Raw genomic sequence first — 14338 nt, forward strand, 5'->3', positions numbered from 1 at the left:
CCTTCCCCATCTCACAGAACCCAGAGAGGATCCCTGGCCCTCCTGCGCATGCGCAGTCGGTTCCAGCTGGACCGCGGGATGGAAGCTCCATCTCCGAGCCGGGGATCGGCCCCAAAGTCTTCTCAGCTCTGTCGCCCAGTAGGCCTTTGGCTCCTGCCCCGGGCCGGGGCCTCCGGCTGTGGAAATGCAAGATGGGTGGCTCCCGGGAAAAGGGTCAGGCGGCTGCGGGAGGGCGGTCCGCGTGTCACAGCCCGCGAGGGTGCGAGTCAGCGTGTGTTCAGCTGAATTTCTCGAGCCAGCCCCCTCTGCCCGCGCCACCTGCCGCGGTGCCCTGGTCACACCTGTCCAGGGCCAGGTGTGCACCTGCCGCCTCTCAACCCAGCCGGGCTCCCCTCAGTCCGCGGCTGGAGTCCCCTTCCCCTCTCCCACCCGCGAGTCCTCTACTCCCTGGCTTCCTCTCCTAGGCCGCCGACCCGTCCCTGCCCCTGGGCGGGCTTTGTCCCGGGCCGGCGGGGTTTGCAGACCCGGACGGGGCAGGCGGCTGGGGCTGGGGCTGGCCTCCGAGCGGGGCTGCAGCCCGCGTCCCCCCACCCCCCACTTTCCCTGCCTCGCGACCCCGGCGCTGCCCTCCTCTCCCTTTCCCACTCCCTGAGGTCCAGATCAGGGGCATGGGCGCTGCTACCTGGGCTGAGAGCCTCTGGCTGTAAAGCCCAGCTTCTCCTGGTGGAGTCAGGAAAAGGGAGCGTCAGCGCTGAGAGAGCTTCTGTCTCCTCCCTCAGTGTTTCTGCCCCATGTAAGTACCTTGAACACTTTCAGGTGTTATGATGGCGGTTCTTGTTGATGTCACGTGTTTTTATAGTGAGAGGGATTACAGTGTTGAAAGCAGGGCTTAGTTCAGTTAAAAATGAGCTGAAGACATGAAGCTGTGACATCCTCCAGTCTTCAATCTCCCAGGGTGAAACGTGTGACCGTCTATTTTAAAAAGATAGTTACAGTCCCTAACTAGTCCGGCCCAGCTAGTGTGTGTTAACAGGAACAGCACCACCAGAGGCTTTGGAGACCCAGGGATATTGCAGTCCTAAAGAGCTCCTGGCACAGTTTGGTTTGTTTTGTTTTTTTGTTTTTCTTAAATTGTGGGGCAGACTAGTTGTATAGAGGGAAAAATAATTGTCAAGAAATATTTTTTCATATAACAGCTTTATTGTGATATTGTTCACACACCATGAGGTCCACCCATTTAAATGGTACAATTCAGCAGCTTTTAGCATACTCACAGTGGTGCAACCATTATTATTCCAGAACGTTTTCATCACTTCAGGAAGAACAGTGGAAAGGAATGACCTATCCACCCTTCCCCAGTGGTGGTTCTAAAGAAGTTTCTTGGCTGTTCCTGACCATAAGTTAACTAGTTACATTCCATGAAAAATCTGGTAGGAATTCTAATCAGAATTGCGTTGAATCTGTCTATCAAAACAGGAAGAATTAATTTCTTTATGGCATAAACTTCTTCTACCCATGAATATATCTGGGACCCTATCTTTTCATCTGTTCAGGGCCTGGCCCATGGGAAGTCCTCACTAATTGTTGGGTTTGTGAATGATGAGATCCTATACATCATTAAGTGCAACTGTAGCCTTACACAGAAGAGAAAAGTAACCTCAGTGAAGCCAAGTGACTCTCTGATGGTCAGAAAGAGTGACAGTCAGTGCTGGGGTGATCCAGTGGACTTGGTGCTTGCCACCAGAATTCTCCACCACCTACAGCTAAAGGGATTACAGTGTTCTTTTATTATTTTTTAATGGCATTGCTTTTATTTTTATTATTTATTAAAATTATTTTTTATTGAAGTGTAGTCAATTTACAATGTTAGTTTCAGGTGTACAGCAGAGATTCAGTTATAAACATATGCATATTATATAAATATGTTTTAGATTGTTTTTAGTACAACTCATTACAAGAACTTGAATATAGTTCCCTGTGCTATATAGTAGATCCTTGTCATTTATTTTATATTTATTAATATGTATCTGTTAATCTCCCCTTTCCTGCCTGCTAACCACAGTTTGCTTTCAATGTCCATGAGTCTATTTCTAGCAGCACCGTTTTTCCTAGTAATATATGCTGGTTGGCTGCTTTCAGTTTCAGTAATTCCATCTTATCTGTGGGTGTTTTTCTTCTGGTGGGCCTGTATGTGGTTTGCACACGTGGTAATAGAGATCTGTATTTGGGAGAACTACAGGCATCGTGTAGTCCCTGGTACAGAGCGCCCACTAAGCTGATGCTTGAACTGGGAAAAAAGCATAGTAAATGTTAGAATTTCCACTGTGGTTGAGACTTCCAGGTTTCTATAATCTGTTTAGCCCACCTTATTGTTGGCTACACCCATACTGGATAATTTGGTGGAACTTCATGTTATGGTGGTGTAGAGACAGGGCCTTGTATGCTTCTTCTCTTTCCTTTTTCTAACACTCATTCTCCTGGGCCTCCCAGATCCTCCCCCAGCAGTGCCCAGGGCTGTCTTTGTACTACGCTGAGGCAAAATTTGTCAATAAGGCCCTTTCCTCATCTCTTCTGAGCCTCTGTTTCCTTCTCAGCACAATGAGGGCTTAGACTAGATAAGTGCTGTTCAGTTTCTTTTAAAGCCATGTTTCCTTTCAGAAACAGAAAATGCAAATCTCTCCTCCCATCCCAACCCTTTAGATTTTGATATTTCCTCCAAGGAGTGACATAGCTCTTTGTGGAAAATTGATGTGATTGTGATTCCAGGTGGCACCGAAAGACTCTTCAGAGATTTATTGCAGGGAGAGGGCAGGAAAGGGGCAGTATGTCACACTTTCTAGTGTGAGCACTGAAGCACAGGCTTGGGTTTAAACACGGTGTCTGACGTGGCCTCTATCTAATATTGCACAATGTGTAAAGCTCTCTTCCTCGGTTTCTTAATGTGTCAAGTTGGGGTGATAATATTTTAGGGCATTTGTGAAACACTATACACATAAGCCATTTGTGTCTCAGTAGAAACAAGACCTGCTAGGGAGTCAGGGATTTCTTTAAAAAAAAAAATCATGTCCATAGCACTCTGTGTGTATTTTGAAGTTCCTGGAGGGTGAGGGTTGAGTCTAAAGTCCATTGTGGGACAGGTGGCCAATGGGTCTGTGTGCCCCAGATTGCCCCCTCCTCCCCAGTCCTCTTCCTCTCAGTCCAGGATGGAGTTCCCTAGTAGATTTACACAGAGGTCTTGTAGAAACGGAGTTTCATTTTATTGTTTCACCAAGAAAGGCTGTCATGATGATCTCTGTGGTCAGGTTTTGGTGACCTGAAGTCTATGCATTTGGGGGTTTCTATTTAATAAAAAGAAAAAAATTACAAATACAAAATTAGACCTAGGGTGGTGGCAGGGGCTCTTGGAAGTGGGGACCATTAGCTTTCTTAGCTTCAGGTGCAGTGGCCTCTGGCCACGAGGACCCATCCTCGTGCTCTGAAGTTGCGGGAACAGTGGGTTCAGTGGGAATGTTTACAGAGTGTATCTCATGGGCTGGGCATTGTCCTATTTGTACTGTGTGTTCCTTATTTGAGACAGTGAGCTCATTTAACCTCAATAGCCTCTTTAAAATATTAGACTTTTTATTTTGAGATGTAATGTAGGTTCCCCTGTACTTGTAGGAGATAATATGCAGAGGGCCTATGGACCCTTTGCCCAATTTTCCTTAATGGTTCCATCTTGCAAAGTTGGGGTACAATTCATTACTGACTCACTAACCCTTTGAGGTTTGTGTTATTGCCCTCATTTCTATCTATGATTAAACTGGGGCTTAGAGAAGCACACAGGCCTGCCCAGGTCACCCACATGGTTAGTGTAGAGTCGGGTGGAACGTGGGCTTGGGATTTCCAGGCAGTACCATTATGATGGTCTGTGGCAGGGAGCAGCATTCACTTTGCTTGTTTATTCATTCATTCAACAAACATTTATTGAGTAACCTCTGTGGGTCAGATGCTTTCACAGGCTTATCTGATTCTTCAGCAGTACTGAGAATCAAGTAATGTTTTCTTTTTTTAATCTGAGAAAATTAGCTCTGAGAGGTTATAACCACCCCCAAAGAAAACATAGCTTATAAAGGAGGGATAGTAAATTTGTACAGTCCCCCTTGTTTATGTAGGTTATACCCTAGGCATTTTACATTTGCAAACTTCCATAATCCAGATATATTCTTGTAAGGCAAGGATTTTTTTTTTTAATTGAAGTATAGTCAAGTTTACAATGTTGTGTCAATTGCAAGGTGTTTTTTGAAATTTGAATTAAAAAATATTTTTTGAGAAGGGTAATTAGGTTTATTCATTTGTTTCATTTTTTAAAATGAGGTACTGGGGATTGAACCCAGGACCTCGTACATGCTATGTATGTGCTCTACCACTGAACTGTACCCTCTTCCCCAAGGCAAGTTTTCTTATCCATTATTCTGCAGTTTAGGAGTTCAAATAAATTGGTGTTGAAATCCAGATCTTTTGATCCTACTGCGGTTCTTTTCTTTATAATCTGCTGAAGGGGGGTGGGGAAAGCAGTTCCTTTGTTCATTTCTTTATTCAGCAGTGTTGAGCACTGACTTTGCATCAGGGTCTGGCTAGGTGCTTGGAAACAGAAAACAAGAAATGACCCTTTTCTGCAGGGGCCAGTAGCCTAGACCAAAAGCTGGGTAATGTGATCTGAGCTATGGTAGCCATGTGCAGACTCTGAGGACAAACTGTACCCCTGGCTTTGCTTGGGCTTCCCTTGCCTTCTGGCTGATATACACCAGGTCACCGCAACCCAGTGAGGCCCGCAGCCCGCAGCACAGTATGTACCTCGATCTCCTCTCCCTTCTCGGCAGGGCCTGCAACATGAGCATCCCTAACTACGTGCAGTGTGCTGAGGACCACCAGACTCTCCTCGTTGTGGTCCAACCCATGGAGATCATCTCAGAGGAGAATTTCTTTTGCATCTATAAGCGAATCTCCTTGGTGAGCCAGATCAGCCCGTGCGGCTCCCAGTGGGCACTCTGTATCCACTACAGGCAACACTTTGTGCCCGAGAATGGGTGGAGCAATTTCCAGACCCACCGCAAGGTCATGGGCCTCGTTACCATTACCGACTGCCTCTCGGCCAAGGACTTCGAGAAGCTCCACGTGCAGAGGAGCTGTATGGCACCACGCTTAATGAATCTCAGCTCTTTGTCTTTGTGCTGCATGGGGAGGTAGCCGAGCAGCCACTCACGATGTGGCCTTCAATCTCCGTGGACTGCAGGGTGGTGAAGAGGATCGAGGACTTCACTGAGTCACTCTTCATCATGCTCAAGTCCAAGTGGCTTGATGGGGCCACCAACAAGTCTGGGGACAAGATCCCCCTCCTCTGCATCCTGTTTGAGGAGGAGGACTTCATGGGACTGGACACAGACAGCAGGTAAGTCTACCTGGAGGCCTGGCCACCCTGGCTGTGTGCCGGGTTGCTTCCCTACATCTAGAGAGGGATCAGCAAGGAAAAGGGCTCTCTTGTAGCCAAGGTGGGAGGGAGGTGCAGCCCGCCAGTTTACAGACATTTAAAAGTGAATCTGCCTTTGTTTCAGAGAGATCCTTTTAGGGTTAGTGTGGACACTTACTCCTGCTTTTCAGCCAGGACCCCTGGTGGGACCCCTGGAGTTGCTGTCCAATAGAACAGCCACAGCCACTAATGCTAGGAGTTCTGGGAAGGAGGCTGGTCTAAGCTGAGATGTGCTGTAGGTCAAATGCACATCAGACACTGAGACTTGTCTAGTAAAAAGAATGTAAACTATCTTGTTACTTTCTATATTGATTACATGTCAAAATGATAGTATTTTACATACAGTAGATTAAGATCTATTCTTAAAATCAGTTTCTAGTATTTGTTTTTTGTTTGTTTGTTTCTTTGTTTACCGTTTTAAATGTGGCAACTAGGAAACTTTCTGTACAGGGCTCTCATTTCATTCCTGTTGGGCAGCCTGCCATGGGACAGCCTCATCCCTTTGCTTATAGATGCGATGCTGAATCCCGAGACGCAGAACGAGGCACTGGTTGAGCTGGGGGTGGAGCCGATGTCTCCTGCCTCCCAGGCCCAGCACCTGCACGGCTCAGGCCCACTCTTCCTGCCCGACAGCCACCATGCCAGGTTAAGACATCAGAAACACCGCAAGGGACTTCTGAAGGAGCTCCTTATGCAGGGAAAGGCGTTTCACGGAGTATGGGACAGAGCCGGGAAAGATTCGTCCTCACTTTGTCCCTGTGATTAGGTGAACGGCCCCACTTTGCCTCGGAAGTGCAGATAAGCTCTTCTGGGCTGCCTACCCCCCCACCCTCTGTTATGTTTCCCTGTGTATCTATCGTGTTGTCCCTCGGGCAGAAAAGGGTGAGATGCCTTTGCCGAGAGTTGGTCCCCCTTTGCTGGGGAGAGTGAGGGAAGCTGTGTCCCCCAGCCTATGGCCTCGGGCCTTAAGTCTGGAAAGCGCTCATGGGGGTCCCACAGGTGACGGTCGGAGGACCTGGTACGTGCTGCCAGGCCTGCTGTGAAGGTGGTGCTTTGTGATTCTTGAACTTACCTAAGGTCAGATCCTACTTTCTGGCTGTTGGTAAGTTGGAGGAGAAGATGCCAGAGAATTGATAAAAAGAAAGTGCAGACCAGTCCTGTGAGTGACAGGCACAGGGGACCCGAGTCCCACCTGCGTATGGTGCCTGGAGCACTCTGGATGAATTTTCACTTCCTCCCCGGACATGCCTCTATGGCTTAAGGAAAGGGTGAGGTATGTCGAGGCCATGATCTGTACTTGTCCTCGCAGGGCCCTGTGATCTGCACACACGCGCTCCCCTTCTGCTCCTTGGAGATGAGGTGGCAGGTTTAGTGGCCTGGGCAAAGCTGAGGGCACAGCTGCCAGCACCAGGCCACTCCCAGGCTGGCTCCGTTCACCTCACCTGTCACCTCCTGCTGAGGCCCCAGGCATTAGTCAAGGTAGGTGCATCGGTGCAAAGTAAGCAGGGACCACCTTCTCCCCCTGGACAGACTGGTGGGTGAGCAGTGGAAGCCTGGAGCCCTGCCCCAGCCCCCTGGCCAGTGCCTCCTCTTTTGTCATAGGAGGCACTGGTGACATATTTGCTCAGCAGCTGTTTGTCTCTGAGTCTGCAGACCCACCAGAGTATGCCAGCTTGTTTTTGCCTTTTGAAGTCTGTCCTTGGGATTTGGCGGAATAGCTGGATGTGTGCTTAGCCCATAGTGGTTGACACTGTCACCATTGTTTACCCAGAACCTCGTGTACGGGTCTGTCTGTTCTGGTACCATAAGGGCTCAGCCAGCATCTGAACTTCAGTGAGATAACCCAGCCAGTGAGCTCGGGTCAAGCACGTTCTTCTCCAGTCACTTTTACTCCACTGTTGTTTTTACTATTCCACAGTCATTAATTTTTAAAACAATGCTTTGGTGCAGGAGCAGAGCCTATTTCTCTCCTGCTATTCTTGGTGGGAGTGAGTAAAACTGACCAGCCTGAAATGCGACCACATTTTGTAGCTCAAAAGCTGTCTAGACGCATCTAGGTGAAGTTTTGGTTTGGGGTGCTGACCACTTTGGGGTCCCCCAGCAGCGCCGGTCCCCTCAGGCCCCTGCCTTCCCTGGAGCAGGAGGTGAGGGTGGGTCTCACTGTCCCCGCGTCCCTGTCCTCATGACACTCACGTAAATTCTTGTACATGTTGTCAGTTATTTTTGTTCTTGTGTGTTTCTAATTTTCGCTTGTTCCTCTTTTCCTTTTTCTATTTTCCTTTTTCTCTTGTACCGCCCTGTGAGCATGTTTTTGGGTCTGAAAAGGTGGGCTGTGCGCACCCTGCATTGGAAACAGCCAGATTGCCCTCCGTGCTGTCTCCATCGCTTTAAAAAGCAAAAAATTAACAGTTGCCTTGATCCATATATTATCCTAGTCATCTTTTTATTTTGTAGTTTGTTTGGAATTTTTGCTTTGTTAGCACATCACCCATTGGTGTTTGATACCTGTTAAAATCCTTGCTTTGAGGAACTTGTTTGGTCCTCCTTATATTTGGTGACAAATGCTACCTTATTAATTTTGTTTGTTTGTTTTGAAGAAGTGAGATGCGAATTGATTTAGGCGACTGCTGAGTGATTTTTTTCATGGAGTATTTAAACTTGGAAAGTCAAAGTCTGCAGCACCGTCATTCTGGCTTTTACACAACGTGCTCGGCACGCGGTTCCTGGCTGTCGCTGTGTGACATGCGTGACGGTGCTTCTTGGCCGGCGGTCACTGGTGAGGAAGTGGCCTGCTCGGGGGTGAGCAGCTGCAGAGGACCCTGTTGAAGGAAGCAGTCACGTTTTCTTTTTTTCTTTTTGCATTCAACTTCCCCGTGCCATTTACTTTACTTTGTCTTCATAAAGGGGCAGAAGCGGGTCTAAAATCCATTCCACTCTTCTGTTCCATTTACGAGGCTGGTTTTTCTGAGTATCAGGACAACATGGCCTTCTCCTAAGAGGCTGGCTCACTTGGATCTGGTGGGCACAGGGACCGCATCTTCCTCCCTGTTTCAGGCAGTGGGCATTCAGAACAGGGTCTGTGATTTGCCTCAGCAGCCGTGCAGGCCTCACTGCACCTGCCTTTACTTTTAACCCATGTTGACAGTAAATAGGTGACTCTGTGTCTGTTGCAGCTGACGTCCACCATTGACGGCCGTGTCGTTACTTTGCGGTAGTGAGACTCCAACAACTCAGTCAGCCTTGAAAGGCGATGCTTTGGCCGACCTAGGACGTTGCATTCTCACCCCCACCCTGGTTCATCTCAGCCGGTGGAAGAGTTTGGCCACCACCGTCATGATGACCATGAGGCCTTGTTTCTCCTTTCATCCTGTGGTCCAAATGTGGACACTTCATTTTTCACTGACTTGGTCTTGCTTGAGACAGGCCAGACTTTCTAAAAGAATTCATCACACTCTGGGTGGGTAACAGAAGTAAGTGTCGCAAGTAGAAGGAGTCTAGGCTATCTGGGTTGGCAAATGCAGGCTGGAATCTGTGATGGCCGGGCTGTGCCTTGGACACAGGCTTTTCCCGTGGCTCCCGAGACCCCAGGGGTTGGAGTGAGAACAGCTTTGCCTGGGTTCCTCCATCCTTATCTGCTAATTGGCAGGTGTGTCTGCTAACTAGGAGCTCCCACAGACCTCGGGCCCCTCAAATTTCAGGCCACGTGAGAACCTTGAGTCCCTTCTCCTGGGCTTCCTTTGTGAGAATCCAGGGCCTACTGAGGTGACCGGCAGCAGGAGATGCCTACCCCTCCAGGGAGATCCCTTCGGAGGACTGTGACTCACTGCACCTTGCTGTGAGCTTGTGGGATTATGGCCGTGGTCCCTGCAGAACCAGACTTGAGATGGGCTTAGCGTCAGAAATGACAGGACTGATTCCAGGGCAGGGCTAGGGGGAGGGAACAGGGGGAATTGAATGTGACCTCAAAAGCTAGGTGGGTGCGGGGGCTGTTAATAAAATGGGGAGCCTGGGAGGTACCTGTCAGTAATGGAATTCCAGAGTAAATTGTGGACATGAGGCATTTATAAGATGCCATTTGTTATCCAGGTTACGACTTCTAAGAGGCACTCGGGTGTATGAGCCTGGGGCTCAGGTGAATGAGCCGGACTAGAGATACACGTTGGGAGTCGCCTTGCTTAGCTGGTGTTCACAGCCTTGCATGTGGATAAGCTCATCTCGAGAGGTGCAGACTGAGGCTGACGGAGGGCAGGGCTCTGCCTCTGTTGGAGGAAAGCCCAGACCATGCAGCTTTGGTGTGTTGTCAGTGGCATTTGCGATTTTCAGAGCAATGCCATTTATCCTTAGGGGGCAGGGGTGTGGGCAGGGCCACCCAGGAAGAAATCTGAAGGGAGGGTAGTGGCCAAGTGTGCATCTTGGGAAGATGCAGAGGCTTCAGGGTCCAGGAGGGGAAACTCCTCAGAAGCTGGATTGGGAGTGAGGAGAAGGTAGTCACACTCACCTGTGAGGGAGCGTGTGAGGCCTAGGGAGTCCCCACCCTATCGGACTCACTTTCCCACGAACAGAATGCAATCAGATAGAAGATCTGAGGTGAGAAGGGATGGGCGCTGGGAGGGGAGCCAACCTGGAAAATGGTGCTTGGACAGTTCTGGAATAGCCTCCCTGCAAAATAGAGTTAAAAAAAACCCAGACTCTTAAGAATATTGATAGTGACTGGGGAGGAGGCAGTTGTTTTTCTGGCCTCCTAAGGGTAAGTCATGTATCCGGGGATACACAAAAGAATTGGGCAGTCTGTTCCGGGGGCTTGAACCTTACCAGGGGGAACAGTGCAAGTTTAAAGGGGGAGGAGGGCAGCGGAGGGAAACTAGCCAGGCCCTGTGTCAGGTACCAGTCGGCCGCCCTAATTACATGTTGCATTCACATCCATGCATCCCAGATGGGCGGTGGCAGCCCCCTTTTGCAGATTGGGAAGACTTCTCAGGGGGTTAAGGAATTGGTCCGTTTAGAGACTATTAAATGCCATAGCAGGATTCAAGCAGGGCCTTATCAGACTTCAAGGGCGTGTTTTCTCTACTAATTCTGGCACCTCCCTTTTGTACGTGGAATGGTGAATTGGGTCAGTTTTGGAGCCGTTCAGAAAAAGTGCGATTTAAGTGACTCAGGACTGTTTCACAAAGCTCAGTGTTCTTTGATGGTTCGGAAGCAGCGCAGTGCTTTACGCCCCACAGATGTAAGGTCTTACTCCTTTGACGATGACGTGGTTGCAAATGACGTACAGGTGCAAAACCAGACTTAGCAGCTTCTGATGGGAAACTCTCCAGTTCTCCCTTGATCGGCTTTCTTCCGCAGGATGTAATCTACTGCAGTGTAGGCCTGAGCTTTCCTTATGGAGTAAGGGTTTGATATCCAAAGTTAGCATAAAATGGTCAGATGGAGAAAATCGACGTTGACAAATTATTTTTGGGTTTCATTAGACAAGATGCACTATCAGTTAATGGCCCATATAATGTATGAAATTGAGTACAGAACATTGCATTTCTTACTTTCTACTTAGAGCTGTCTTCCAATGTAAGATTGTCTGCTTTGGAACTTCAGCTCAGCCACTAGGGCATCTGTCAGTGTGTTGGTGTGATTGTATTTATGCAGTGCATGTAATCTGGGCTTCCTCAGCCCCAAACACTCCAGTGCAGAATTATGGGCTGTAGCCATCACTTAGTCATACAAATACTTCTAAAACTATATGATATCCCCCCCAAAAAAAGGAGAGAGCAAGAGAGATTGCCTTTATCAAAGTTCCTCTGCATTTTAACTGCAAACTGTTGTTGAGCAGCTCTGGTTTCCGTTAGAGATGAATATATACATTTCTTTGCATGTAACTTGGTTTTTGGACTAGGACACCAAGCTCTTGCTTTCCATGAGCCACAAAAATCGTAGCCAAATGACACACGTATGACACATTTTATTCTCTTTTGCTGATACAGAATTCTTGAATTTGGGACTTGGGCTGTGATTTTGCTTTTTGCTCTTCCCACCCCTCTTGTCATCTCACTCTTTTTTCCCACGTGGCCTCCAAGAGGTCATGGTCTTAAAGGAGCGGGTGGACAAACACCAGTTGGTCATCAAGCAGTGCTGCTGTAAAGGGAGCCCAGCCAAAAGCTAAAGGACATTATCAGAGAGGACTTTCTGGAAGAAATGGGCTCTACTTTCAGTTCTGAGGACAGAGTAAGAGTCAGCCAGGAGAAGGAGTCAAGAGGGTGGCTCAGGTGGCAGAAGCAGCCCAGGTAGAGGCCTGGAGGCTTGTGGGTGGGGACTCGGGGAGACTGCCCTGTGTGGTCCAGGGTGGAGTGTGCCCCTGCTGTGGAGGACACTGGAGAGGGCCTGGGGTGGAGGGCTTTGGAGGAGCTTGGGTTTTACTAGAACTGACACAGGAGGCAGTGAAAGGTGTCAGCAGGAAGTGACCCTCAGGAAAGCTGCTTCTGGTTTTGCTTCTGATATTCTACAGAAAGAAGGGTCGGAACGGCGAAAGCAGGTCTGTCTGTCCTTTTGAGACCCTCCCCTTCATTCATTTATTCATAACATGAGAACTTCTGAGTGTCTAGGGCAGAGGAGGTGGACCCACAGTAGTAAGCAATATGTACTTGCTTCTTGAGAGCTTAGCAGTGTCAGAAGTTGACTTCACGTAGAATGTTCTAGGAACACAGCAGGAGAACCTAACCCAAAGTGCAGAGTTTGGAGGGAGGGAAGGCTTCCTTGAGAATCTGTCAAAATGAGCCTGGAGGCAAGTGCAAATTAGCAGCAGGTCAGGGGGCCCCTGAGGTCACTGGGGACCTGGGTACTGAGGTGAGGCTGGGCAAGCAGGGTCGGGGGTGGGGCTAGAACTCTACCAGAGAGCCTCATAAGGGTTTGAAGTGGGGGTGATGTAATCAAATTTGTGCTTTGGGAAGGCTGCCCTTGCTCTGTGTGTGTGTGTGTGTGTGTGTGTGGCGGGGAAAAGGGGGAGGGTGCCACTAACTGGGAGGGTCATTGTAAGACCATACACAGGCTGGGAGGTGACCAGTGGGAGAGAGGTGTCGGGGCTGCTTGGGGATGGCAGGGGCAGTGTGGATGCCGGATTTCCTTATGGGGACGGCTTGTTAGCTGGGCCACTCTAGCAGCGTCTTATGGCTGGAAGAAAACAGATGGAGGCTGCCAGGTGGACTTTCCTCTTCTCTTCTTCCCTGCTTTGTGTGATGATCTTAGTTCAGCCAGCATTTGGAACAGAAGAGGCAATTTCCAGGGTAGCCCAGGACTTTGTTGGGATCGTTCGAGTGAGATCTGATAGGATTTAGGTTTGTGTTCAGATCTGCATGTTCACTTAGCTAGAAACGCCCCATCTTTTGGATTTCCATAGGGGTTTTAATTCTTGATAAAGATTGTTTTCTTGGTGAGGGGAAATTGAATACAGCTGCTGTCTTTCTCAAAAAAAATCTTATCTTTTGAGAAATTTAATATTCAAAAGTATAGGAATATTTAAAAATGATAAATTAAGGCTTTGGTGTAGTTTCCTTGGTTTCTGAGTGAATGTGGAGTTAGAGCCTTTGCATTACTTAATAGCACATCCTTGTCAGTCAGTATTTAAAGAACTGTTAGTGAGCGCCCCAGGCCCCACCTCTCAAAGCGTCATTAAAGTTTGCTCTGAAATAGTGAAGTCATAAAGGTCTTGTTTGCAGAATCCAAACAGTTTATAATATGCAGCATAGCTCCCTTTATAAAATAATAATAAGTTCAAAATTAAGAAAGTGGAAGATAATTGATTTTTTTAAAAGCTGAAACATATACTTTCTTGTGCTAATGTTGCAACTGGAAATTTTGAAAAGAAAAATCCTTCTGTAATATCTTCTACGTGAAATACATATATGTCTATCACGTTTGAAAATTAACTGTGCAATGGTTTTTGAAGTCAGGAACATTCCAGCTCAGATACTGGCAGTGATGGTTGATAGTTTTCAATGGAAGAGCCTAAATTTGCCTTCTTAGGATTTTTGTTTTGTTTTGTTTTTGTTTTTTGTTTTTTGTTTTTGTAGTGAGAGGGTTGAGTAGTGCTTTGCCAACATGATTTTGGTGCAGATGTCATGCAACAGCAGTGAGATATTTCCGTGCATTTTACTTTCCGGACATCACCAGGGCACATGTGGGGGTTTGTGTCTGCAGGCCGGGATGCTACAAGACTCCCTGATCCATCACCGTTATGTCCTGGAGCTGCTCCGGTCAGTGATTTTTTGTGGCTTGGAGGTAATGTGGTTTGATGCAGATGATCAGATGTGTAGCTAAAGTGCTATTACTTGAAATAAGAGAAACCTATAAAGATGGACCTAAAAATACAGGATGAGGGAGGAGAACTGGCTGAGCTGCTTGCAGTGGGGAGTCTTCTCAGGTGACTCCCTCACCGTGATTCCTGCCAATATCCGCCCCAGCCCTGCACGGTAGTCCTGCCGAAGCAAGCATGCACTTTGCTCAGAAACGTGCAAATTTCCTTGTGCCTCTGTTTGTTGGCTTTTTTTTAAAGCACATCTTTCCCTTTGCTTAAATACCATCCCTGCTAGTCACTTCTTACACTCATTCTTTTGGAACTTGTCCATACATAGCTGCTGAATGGATGAACAGAATGTAGTATCTCCATGTAGTGGAACATTATTCAGACATAAGAGTGAATAAAAAAGAAAAAATAAATAAAGGGGAAGATGAAAAAGGCTACCTGCTCTGGGAAGTCCACCCTGACTGCTCAACCCGCCCTTTTCCCTTTGATACCCAATCCCTTATACTCCTCTCTACTCTTTTTGATAGTATTTACCA

At 47.9% G+C, this 14338-nt stretch overlaps 1 pseudogene; it reads left to right on the top strand.

Annotated features, from left to right (window-relative positions):
* Positions 1 to 666: 666 nt before the first annotated feature.
* LOC116658046 lies at positions 667 to 13791 on the top strand (annotated as a pseudogene).
* The last annotated feature ends 547 nt before the right edge of the window (positions 13792 to 14338 follow it).

This window comes from Camelus ferus, chromosome 19 (assembly GCF_009834535.1).
Source record: "Camelus ferus isolate YT-003-E chromosome 19, BCGSAC_Cfer_1.0, whole genome shotgun sequence".
NCBI lineage: Eukaryota > Metazoa > Chordata > Mammalia > Artiodactyla > Camelidae > Camelus > Camelus ferus.